At 33.6% G+C, this 11,596-nt stretch overlaps 1 long non-coding RNA gene and 1 pseudogene across 2 annotated transcripts; both read right to left on the bottom strand.

Moving 5' to 3' along the window:
• Positions 1–1,754: 1,754 nt before the first annotated feature.
• On the bottom strand, positions 1,755–6,766 carry LOC139902826 (TMV resistance protein N-like; annotated as a pseudogene).
• Positions 6,767–8,588: 1,822 nt separating this feature from the next.
• Positions 8,589–11,362, bottom strand: LOC139897780 (uncharacterized). Of its 2 annotated transcripts, XR_011776791.1 has the most exons (5): positions 11,040–11,362; positions 10,237–10,328; positions 10,076–10,128; positions 9,884–9,933; positions 8,589–9,380 (listed from the first exon to the last, which is right to left on the bottom strand). It is a non-coding gene; the product is annotated as an uncharacterized lncRNA (long non-coding RNA). The 2 variants fall into 2 exon arrangements; XR_011776790.1 differs by having other exon boundaries at positions 10,076–10,328.
• Positions 11,363–11,596: the final 234 nt, after the last annotated feature.

Raw genomic sequence — 11,596 nt, forward strand, 5'->3', positions numbered from 1 at the left:
TAAAATTATCAACGTCTCACTATTTGGTTCTTTTTTTATATTTGAAGGGGCAAGTGCCCCCACCATCCGTCTACAAAGATTTGAGGTCCTATATTATGAAATCTTATTTAATACCGTTAATGGAGAGGGGTGTGGATTTGTGGTGTGGATTTTATTTTTGCATTTAATTGGATAACTAGGCAGTGCGTGTTTTTAGTGTGGAATAATGGTGATGTGAGTTTTTAATGTGAGTTTTTAGTGGAATGATGATGCGTCATTTTATTTTTATTTTTTGTTTTATATTAATTTGAATTATATTGTTTATGTAATAAAAACTTTAAAAAAAATGTCACATATTTTGAATAAATAAAAAGACATTTAATTAATATCTTTGATAATTAAAAAAATACATAAATATAAATTATAAATCCTAAAAAAAAGAAAATTACATAATTTAAATTCATAAAATAAAGACGTAAAAACAAAAACTAATCCTACTCATCCAAATCAACGACGTTGTCAATGTTCATGTCATTTTTCAACTTGCGACGAACCAGTTTTTTAATATTTTGAAGACGTATCACATCTTCCGGGTACTCCATTTGAGAGGATGATCTCCCCAACAAATCAATACTAGTTACAGCGGTTTGCATACTAACATACTCACTGAAATTATCAAGCGCATTAGTTTTTTTCGAGGCCACTAAATTCATGTTATCCATAAATTCATCCACCCTTGATGAACCCGAACTCTTACTACGAGAAGACGCTCTTGCGTCCGAAGAAACCGGACTTTTTTGGGCTTTCTTTGCTCTATTACGTCTCATTGGGCGTGGCATCAACACGTCCCCAAATAACTCTCTTTGAAAGTCCTAGGTGTTTGAAGACGCTCCTAGTGATGTTGGTAAATTGTTGTGGACTAGGTGTTTGAAGTGGTCGGGTTGATAATTCAGGCGAATTTACAGTCCCAAAGACCAATAGATTTGATACCGGACCGGTATTGTTAAGTGGTGTTTCGGGATCTTCATCTTGATTGTGTGGAGTGTTAGACATTCTTTTGTAACATAGAAGAAGTATGTAAAGTATGTTTGTTTTTGTTTTAAGATGGAGGAAGTAATATGGAGGATGTTGTAATATAAAGAAAATAATAGCGAATTTAATATTTTTTTTTAATAAAATTCAAACAGGCGAAAAAGCAAACAAACGCACGCTCAAAAAATTGGAACGAATCACAGGGCCACACGTGTAACAACCGCCCGTTGCCTCTCCCGTTGGAAAGCAACCGACGCTGGCCAAAAATCGAAATGCAACGCCGTGATACAAACGGTCGTGGCTTTTTGAACATGTGTGATCCCACGGTGTCGGTTCCTTCGTGTTACAAACGGTCTAAGGTAGTGATTTCGTGATGACTGATAGGGTGTTTAGTATTGCTAATTAATTATAAAGTGTCTTGCCTGCTAGGAGTAAAAAAAAGGGGGTCTCTTTATAAGTGTTTATTCATATAGAATTCAAGGTTAAGCACACCAATTCTTTGTCAATCAAGCCTCATTTTCTTTAGGGCTGTTGTGGATGCGAGACTATTGCTGAGCCTGCTACATCTTTAACTCAATTCCAACTAATTACATGAGCCTATAATTTATTGATCAATGATTGTTTAACTTGTCGTTAGGGGATAGTCCTTCAGTAACAAAATTTGTGGCTGATGGAGTAACCCATTTTTAGCTTGGATGGGGCTGGTAAAAATATTAAAAACACGTTGTAATTTAAAAGTTGAGAATTAATGGAAAAATGATTAAACTGGTAAATATATCAAACATATATTATTCGAGCTTATAACAATGTACAGGTAGGCTCAAGTAAAAGTGCTTGATGACTAATTTTTAACAGCACAGTAGTTACAAACATAAAGGATGAAACACTTGCCTGAAACATAAGTGCAAAGAAAACTCAAAACAGAACAAAACAAAACAAAACAAAACAAATCCATCAGTTGATCAGGATTTGATAAGACCAATTCCCTCCATTTGTCATTTGCTGTACTCAGAACCTCATTGATCATTTGAACCAAACTAGCAACAGATCAACCTCAGGGTACGTGTATCTAATTCACCGTCAAAAATTGTGCTTATCACTTGCCTTCAACTTCAGCTGAATCCAATAAGCAACGGTGATATATGCATGTATTAAGAGTGCAAATGTAATGCTTTTATATACTCCAATTGTTATTTGATTAGTAGCAAAATATATAAAATAGTCTTAACTGATAGATCATGTAAACGTAGCAGCACACATATATAATGATAATATTTATATTGAAAAATCCTATAAAGAGAATCACTGAAATCTTCATTAAACGGAGTATGTACATACCTGTTACAATAGCTCTTCATGAAGTGGCTCATTTGTGCCTCAGGGGCTTCATATCGTTGTGTCTGATAGCTATATTAAGCAGAAAGTTCCAGATATATTGGTTTGTATCACAGATGTAATTTCAATAGACTGAAGCTGCCATTTACTCCCAAATACATGTAGACCTTTTAAGCGAAAAATGCTTTGTGGAAGCTTAGTTACCCCTGTACCTTCCAAATTTAACTCTTTTAAACATACTAACCCCCCCGAGTTCCTCAGGCAGTGATTCAACCAGAACACAATTTGTGAGGTGGAGATATTCAAGACGTTCCATCTTACAGATGCTGTTTGGAATTCCTAGTAGAAGTTTACAATCGGTTATGATTAGCTCCTCTAAACATTCTAATAACCCAAGATCCTCAGGCAGCTTCTCAATAAACCAACAAGATTTAAAACGAAGAGATTTCAATTGTTTCAACATACAAAGGCTATTTGGAAGATTCTTAATCTCCTTGGTAGAAAAAATTAACTCCTCTAAGCATTGTAACTTGTCAAGATCTTTGGGGGCCTCGGGAATATTACCTTCGAGAGTGAGTTTTTTTATAAATTGTAAGTGATAAACACTTAGTGTCAAACTCTCAAGGTTGATAGCATAACGACTTATAGACATAACTTTCTCATGTTCTTTATAGATACATGTAATCCGAAACTTATAACACGAACTGTTGTCGAGGTGAAATGGACATATATCTTTGGACTCTGTTACGAGATATACCCCCGACAAAGAACTAAATTCAATTGACTCGAACATTTTGGCAAACAAAAATGATTCAAACCTCCCACAACTGCCTATGTCTAACTTTGAACATGTAAGGGTAATGGATTTGAGCTTCGGGTATCTATAGGGCATGTGAAGCTCCAAATCACAACAATCATCGAGAATTAACGACTCGAGATTCGGAGCCTGCCCAAGGGTAAAGTTCCTCAACTTGGAACGAACGAGCTTTAGATATTTCAGATTTGGCCATTCATCGGGCTTGTGAAGTTCTACCAGATCACATCTTTCAAAACTTAGTGTCTCGAGATCCAAAATTAACCGGGGGTCAAGTGTCTTCAACTTTGAGCATACAAGGATAAGGGATTTGAGCTTTGGGTATCTATAAGGCGTGCAAAGTTTTACCAAATCACAACATCCATCAAGACTTATCGAGTTGAGATCCGGAGCCTGCCCAAGGGTAAGCTTCCTTAACGTTGAACATTTGAGGTTGAGGGATTTAAGCTTTGGACATTTGGCGGGCAAATGAAGTTCAAAAGAATCAAATTCTATAAGAGTTAGTATCTCAAGATCGGAAGTCGAACCAAGGTCAAGGATCCTCAAATTTGATGATTCAAGGTAAATGGATTTGAGTTTTGGACATCGGAAGGGAATGCGAAGCTCTACCAAATTATAACAACCATTAAGGTTTAACATCTCGAGATCTGGAGTAGGCCCAAGCTTAAGGATCCTCAAAGTTGAGAATGAGAGATTGAGGTACTTGAGTTTTGGAAATCCATTGGGGATATTAAACTCAACCATATAATGACAGTCTGCAAGAATTAGTGTCTCCAGGTTCGGAATGAGCTCAAAGTCAAAGGTCATTAATTTTGACGATGCGAGGTTAATGAATCTGAGTTTGTTAAGAGCCTATAATAAGACATTGAATGTAAAAAAAAAAAAAGAAGAGGTGAATATTAATAATCATTCAAAGCAACTAATTGATCAATCATATCATGTTACCTTTCTTTTTCCTTTTTTCCATAGTCGTACAATACTGCTACCAAACAGTTGCAGTGTAACAAGATTATTTGCTGAAAATGTTTTGGGTAAGCATTCAAGGGGGTAATCATCCCAACTCAGATATTGTAAACTATTCGGAAAGTATTCGTCACATTTGTCAAATTTCCAACTGCTCCTATCATCATCAAAATAATGTTTCACGTAAAGCAATTTAAGTGTCTTCATATTTCGAAAACCTCTCATACAATTTTTGCGATCAAACTTCTCCTTCATGTCAATATTAATACCTCTTGTTGCTTTAGTTCCCTGCAATATAAAAGTGATGATTATAAAGTTAACTAGTATCACAACAAATGAAGATGAGTTAGCTATCTTTCTTCACCTTAAGAACACACTTGATCCTTAATTACCTGGTCATCGGACAATATATTTTTGATTTCTGCTTCAATCCACAATCTACTATGTTTCCAAGGCTCATCAGGATGTAAACGACGAACAATATTCTTGCCCATTTCTTCTATATGGTCATGCATGTTCAATTGATTATATTTACCCATAGTAATGAGTGATTTTTGCTCAAGAACTCTTAAACCAATTATAGCATTAAATCCTTGACTTTCAAGTGCTCTGATCGCGTCATCTTTGTGCCAACCTTTAAGTAAGCACGCAACATCTAGGAATATTTCTTTGTAGTCATCTTCTAAACCTATATAGCTTATTTCCAATTTTTCTAGAGTTTCTTTCAACGGAATTGATTTTAACCTTTTTAAAGCATCTATCCATTCGTGGTTATCTTTACCACGAAGAAACGAACCCAAAACCTTGATCGTTAGGGGAAGACCGTCAGCATAATGTACAACTTTTGCTGATAGGTCCTCATAACCTTTAATTGGAATCTCTGCCTCAAATGCATACCTACTGAAAAGGCAAATTGCTTCCTTGTTTGATAACATATTGACATCAAGAGTAATCAACTTCACTCCGCGTATTTTGAGAACTTGCTCATCTCTTGTTGTAATGATAATTCTACTTCCCGGCTTAAACGATTTAGGCTCAACTGCAAACTCCTCAAGCTGGTTAATGTGATCCACATCATCTAGAACAACAAGAGCCCTTATACTAGGCATCCTTCTTTTCATCAGTTTTTTCCCATCATAAACATTGTTTACCGTGATTCCTTGATCTTTGGACACATCCGAAAGGATTTGTTTCTGCAAAAAACTCAAACCATACGAAAATGCTTTTGAAATTTCCCTTACATTAGCAACAAAACTTTGACCTTCAAAAGTATGAGATATTTTATCAAAAACAGCTCTGGCCAAAGTTGTCTTCCCACTACCTCCCATCCCCTTAATCCCTATCACACGAACATCATCAATACCAATTTCTAATCTTGAAACAACGTCCTCAACCCGGGACTCCATGCCTATTAAATTTCCATCATCCGTGCTAGCCCAAAAGGGAAGTAACTCTAGTGAAATCTTTTCAACAATTTCTTTGATGAATTTAGCCTCGTGCCTGTACGTTACAGGAGAGTAAATTATTAGTTTAAGTTACTCAAAAACCCTACATGATCAATTAGTTCATATCTATACATAATATTATTTTATATTTTATATAATATATATAATCATCACTGGATGAGCTATTGACAAGCTAGAGGGTCAACACGCCAGTACATATGAGTAAAAATAGTCGAGATAAAAAATCTCATACGTTTACGCGTTTGTATGTAATATTTAAGTAGGAATTAATTACCCATTAAAATTGGCATTTAACTCCCAACCAGCAAGATCAGCTGCTTCTTTCAGAGCTCTTCTCCAATTCCCAGTAGCTTCTGCATTTTCATGTTTGGCAAATGCTTCTCCTACTGAGCCGATTTGTTTGCGGACTTCGTTGGGTTCAACGTCATAGAAGACAGGGTAAGCGGTCTGGTGTTCTGCCTTCTGACACTCCATAATCTTGACAAGCTCTTCCAAGCACCAAGATGAAGACGCATAGTTCTTGGAGAAAACAATTATGAAAAATTTCGAGTCTTGTATGGTATTGATGAGCTCGTCACTTATCTTTCTCCCTTGCTTGATCTCCTCATCATCCTTGTAGATCAGGATGCTTTTTTGCTTAAGAGCAGAATAAAGATGATCTACAAAAGTCTTGCGTGTATCTTTACCTCTAAAGCTTAAAAACACATCATACCTAAAGCTCTTTTGAACGAATGAAGTTGAAGCCATTAATGATAGTGTCCTTGTAGGATCCTAATAATCTTTTTTGAAACAATAATAATAGAAATAATAATCTTTGAAGTAGAAAAATCTATTGGCTAAGACCTTATATAACGCAGCGCCATAGCACCGATTTCACCACCATCACGCCATGGTAGCGCCGTAACGCGGCGTGATGGAGCTCAATTTTCTCCGGCGCGATGGCCGCATCACCTGGCGTGAGGCTTGCTGCAAGCTTTGTGATTGGCTCCCCAAAATATATCCGTTGCATATATCTGATTTTTTTAGTTCCTATTTTGATTTCATTTTGTTTCTTGATTTTGATTTTGGTAAAGTTTGCAAGATGGTAAAGTTTGCAAGATGAAGAAGATGAGGTATTAATTCCAGATATGTCATGATGACGAACATGATAGTCTATATAAAATACAGCAATTTACATATTTAGTCCTCACAATTTATCAAAATTTACAAAATAATTAAATTATTATATATTATATGTATTGCTTCGTATTATATATATTATTATTAAAATAATTTTAGTAAGTGTTTTTTTTTTTTGTTAATTTAAATTATTATATATGTATCATTTTTATAAAAAAAATGAAGCAAGTAAAAAAAAACTCAAACAAAAATGAAAATAAAAATAAAAATGTGGAACCAATTTAACTCATCACACAACCATCACGCCTACCACTACAAACTTCATCACGCCATCACTCCATCACTCCATCACCTTTGCCAACTCAGCACTATACCCAACAAAAACACACATCACACCCCACCCATCACCATTATATATTGTCTAAACTAGTTAAATAACGAGAAGACATGCTTAAGATCTGAAGATGTAGATGATACTATGTGAGAATAAAAGGTTGTTGGGTGAAAGTGCCATGAAACTTAAAAAAGTCAGTGGTACAGAACTCAATAATTAATAAAATGATATGATATACAAGAGTACAAAAGTGCCTACAGGAACAACATCATGGATTTGTTTGGTTCATCATCATCATTATTATCATTATCATTATTATTATTATACTAATTATATTCTATATTAATATTAATATTAATATTAATATTATATATTATTATTATTACAATAGTATTATATTATTATTTATTTACTAGTTTAACACTCACGGGATTTGTAGAAATTATTTTTATAATTGAGCAATAGATTTAAGTAACCATATGTGTCTTAATTTAATGGTGTTATGAACTTTAAACATATGCAAAAGAGAATCGGAAGCTTTCGGATATAATTTTTTAAATCGTGGTCAAAATATTCAATTACCAGTGTGATAACAATTGACAATTTTGCAGGACTGCGGGTTGTACATATGACTTTAAACAAAATAGCACAATCAACCAACTCCAATTGAGAGATGTCTGGTCCTTTTCTTATCTTTTTGAAGCGAATGACAAAATATAACAAGGCAACATTATTATTAGATACATGTAACAAAGAATATTCTTGATTGTAATAGTATCATAGTGTTAATAAGTGTATATTAATATTCGTAAGTTTATCTAAATGTCAAGGAAAATGTAACATTTTAGCATATTACCATTACACTAATTATGAAAACGAATAAATGGTGAAATTTCGCAACACTGTGAACCCAGGGGATCTCCTTCAATCCATAACTGGATACTAATATATATCATCCGCAATACTAACATCTCATATGTTACATCAGTTTTCTCTTTAAGCCCCAGTACCATTGCAATTGTTGTAGGTCAACCTCCAAGATCGTGTATATGGTTAACATGGTGTAAAATGTACTACAAAATAGTAGGTAGAAATTTCGACCCATTAACATATGAATGATTGATTCAGATTATGTAATTTCTCTATATGTGACGTTTTAGTTAAATAATTAGAATATCACTGTAGTAGTATATCATGCAATCCCAAATACCATAAATGTATCACTCTGAGTTTTTAACACGCAGCAGACCCACAATTTTCGTGTCGTTTTGACCCAATGTTAACGATCTTTTATAAAGGGTTATTACAATTATCAATGACTTCAAATCAGTCCAAAGCTCATTATTATAATAGTGTAGTTATAGTTATTAGAAATTTTAAGACCATCAAGAGAACAAAAATCAATAGTAACGATCCTTACCTTGGTAATTGTTTTATTGGCAGTTGCACGTTCTTTTTTGAACCAATTTGAGGATGAGGAGCGAAATGCTTCAAGATTGCTAAACCCATCAAAAATATAAATCAAATAGAAGTTACATATCATTATTAAAGTCATCAAAGTCAATAAACTTCACTCATAAAAATAATTCTCATATGTATGATTTAATAGTTCCCAGCTTGGCTACCTGATGACGTTTATCTCAATCTCAAATGTAAGATTAATAACCTAAAAATTTATAATCATGCATTGCTTGAGAAATAAAAAAAAAACGCAAAAGACTAATTCATAAGTTAATGGCTTGAAATTGTGAGAATGGAAAATAGTTTAACAAATGATTTTTAGTTTAATCTAACCCATATTGTATATTACCCATCTTGACCTGTTAGGGAGTTACCCAACCCAGCCTTCGTTACCTCTAGAAACCATAGCAGATTCTTTTTACCTGGAGTAGATATCCTTATATTCAATTCCATCAAGAATAATAATAATATAGAAAGTGCCCAACACTATCTACGGAAACGATTCACCATATAGTTGCTTATTGGTATTTCGTAGCAGTGCACAAGAGTTGATTATATGTTTAATGATTACGCGCGGAATGTTTGTACAGTTTGGTACAACCATTACATAGACTACATGTATAATATGAATAAGAAAACTTACTTGGAGTAAATAACCAACAACTATAGTAGTCACATATATGAGATGTAAGAATGCCAAAGTATGCTCACCCATAAGTATCGACAATTGTCTGATATGACTCAGTAAATTATATGTCCAAAATCGGTTAAAGGCAACTCCTTTGTAGGCGTAACTTTGAAAATGGCACCAAAATCGGTTGTACAAACTCCTGAAATGTACCTTCAGCACAGATATGGATGCTCAATAGGCATGTACCTTTTGCGATATAACAAATGAGAATTCAAATTAGTATATATAAAATCTAAAGTCTAATATCATGAAGACCAGCAAAAGGGAAATCTAATACGAAATTTGCAATCAAGTGATGTAGGAAAATGGCTAAATTTTGGGAAGATTCTATAAGATTATAGGGATCAAAAAGATTACTTGGCTGACTCATAACAAACTTCTTATTCGATGGAGACTACTAATCGGTATTGATATAGATCCATCCAAGTAACCTAGCTCCCAGTAGTACTAATTACCATATAATGCAACACGATATTCTTGATATAACACTCAAATACATTAAAATTTATATATGAATTCATGAATCAATAGTTTATAAGTACTATTTTCTAGCAAGTGTCATGTGGATCGTACAAAGAAAGTACTAACCTTCAATATGTACAAAATAATTTATGATTCAGGCTGTATTACCTATGACTGACAGGATGATTAATCATACAACAATTAAAGATATACGGAGTAGAACTTACCATAAAAGACAAATGAACAAAGAGGAGCTTTGGTGTCTGGAATATTTCATCTTCATTTTCAATGAATCAGATAAACAAAAATATTATTAATTATCAGAATTAATATCTTAAATGCTATGAGTAACAAACAATCAACAACTATATACATGTGTGTGTTTACCAATATAGAAACAAAAAATATTAGGTACCTACTTGTCACAACAATTATATAGAGAGTTTATCTGTTGTTCGGTCTGATCGAAAGCCTAAATCCAAACATCGGATTCAAACATTAAATACAAATCCAAAAATCTAAATCCAAAACAATCTAACCCAATAATAAATTAGGTTGACATAGAAATCACGATACTAACCTTTGGAATCGCTTTGTGCTCCTTGTAATCTAAAGGCTCTTATCTAACAAATGTATGATACTGCAAGATCTTGACTGAATATTCAAAGAACCCTGCACATATAAGCAGAGGTTAAAAAGTAGAAGCAGTTATAAAAATTGCTATCCAACAATCACATATAAGCAGAGGTCAAAAAAAGTAGAAGCAGGCATACGAATGTGCATATGAACATATTCATACAAAGTCTTATATTAATATACTGTTGTAGCCTTATCGAATATAAGAAGCAGTTTTTTTTTTAACTCCCATACACACAACATACTCAAATATGTACGGAATAATACAACAAACATAAGAGATGGAGAATTTAAACATTGAGTGATGATGTGAGTAAATGTTACTAATAGGAATCTGGGTAGAGTTAATAAATTCAAAACAACAAATAAAGCCACATATGACATAATAAAATTGATCTAAAAGCATAAAAATACACCTCTGAATACACATTACCAATCACATGCTTTGTACATTATGCAATATATGTATTGGAGTTTTATACTTTCCACATTCATATGCTAATATTTTATACTGACACGATGTGGAAGCACCAATAAGACTTTGTATTCAGTGTAAAATATTAATAAGCAGAAACCAAAAGTTATTCATATGCACACACCACTATGAGTAACACATAACAGATAAAGAACAGTTTCTAATTATTATCACAAAAAACTAATATAATAAGCACAAATACACTCCAAAAAAAATTGTAATTCACTTTCAACATTAAATACCTAAATTAAATCAGAGCCGAATGTTATTACCGTTTCAGAGGTCTTGATTAGTGGCAGCAACGTCAACGTCTTTGTTGATTCGAAATTGATGACTGGAAATTTATCAACAACATTCGTCTTAGTCGTGCTTCTTGAATCCATATTTGTGAATCGAGATCCGTTGCTAATGACGGTTTTGTTTCTCTCCTTTAAGCAATTTTTACAATTCGGGCTAGCAACTGGATTGTTGAATCGAGAAATAGATCCGAAATTGCTCAAACAGTATCAGTTCAAGTCAAGGTTCCTGAATTGTTTGATTGTACTAATCTCCATTGATAACTTTGTTTCTGTGTGTGTGTTTTTTAAGTTTAAGATATAATGAAAGGGATGCTAGGCCGTGTTTTTTCTCAAGCATAAGGGTAATTAAAGGGGGGGAAAATCAGCATTACTTTTCTTTTCTTTTTTTGGCCAAAAAAAAATCAGAAAAACTTTTATAAAATGAAAGGAGATTCATCCAAAGAATGATAGTAACTCTTAACTTACAAAAACAATAACCGATCATAACTATAAGACCTTAATTAGTGCAGCGTTATCACCATCACGCTTTG

Source organism: Rutidosis leptorrhynchoides, chromosome 3, assembly GCF_046630445.1.
Source record: "Rutidosis leptorrhynchoides isolate AG116_Rl617_1_P2 chromosome 3, CSIRO_AGI_Rlap_v1, whole genome shotgun sequence".
NCBI lineage: Eukaryota > Viridiplantae > Streptophyta > Magnoliopsida > Asterales > Asteraceae > Rutidosis > Rutidosis leptorrhynchoides.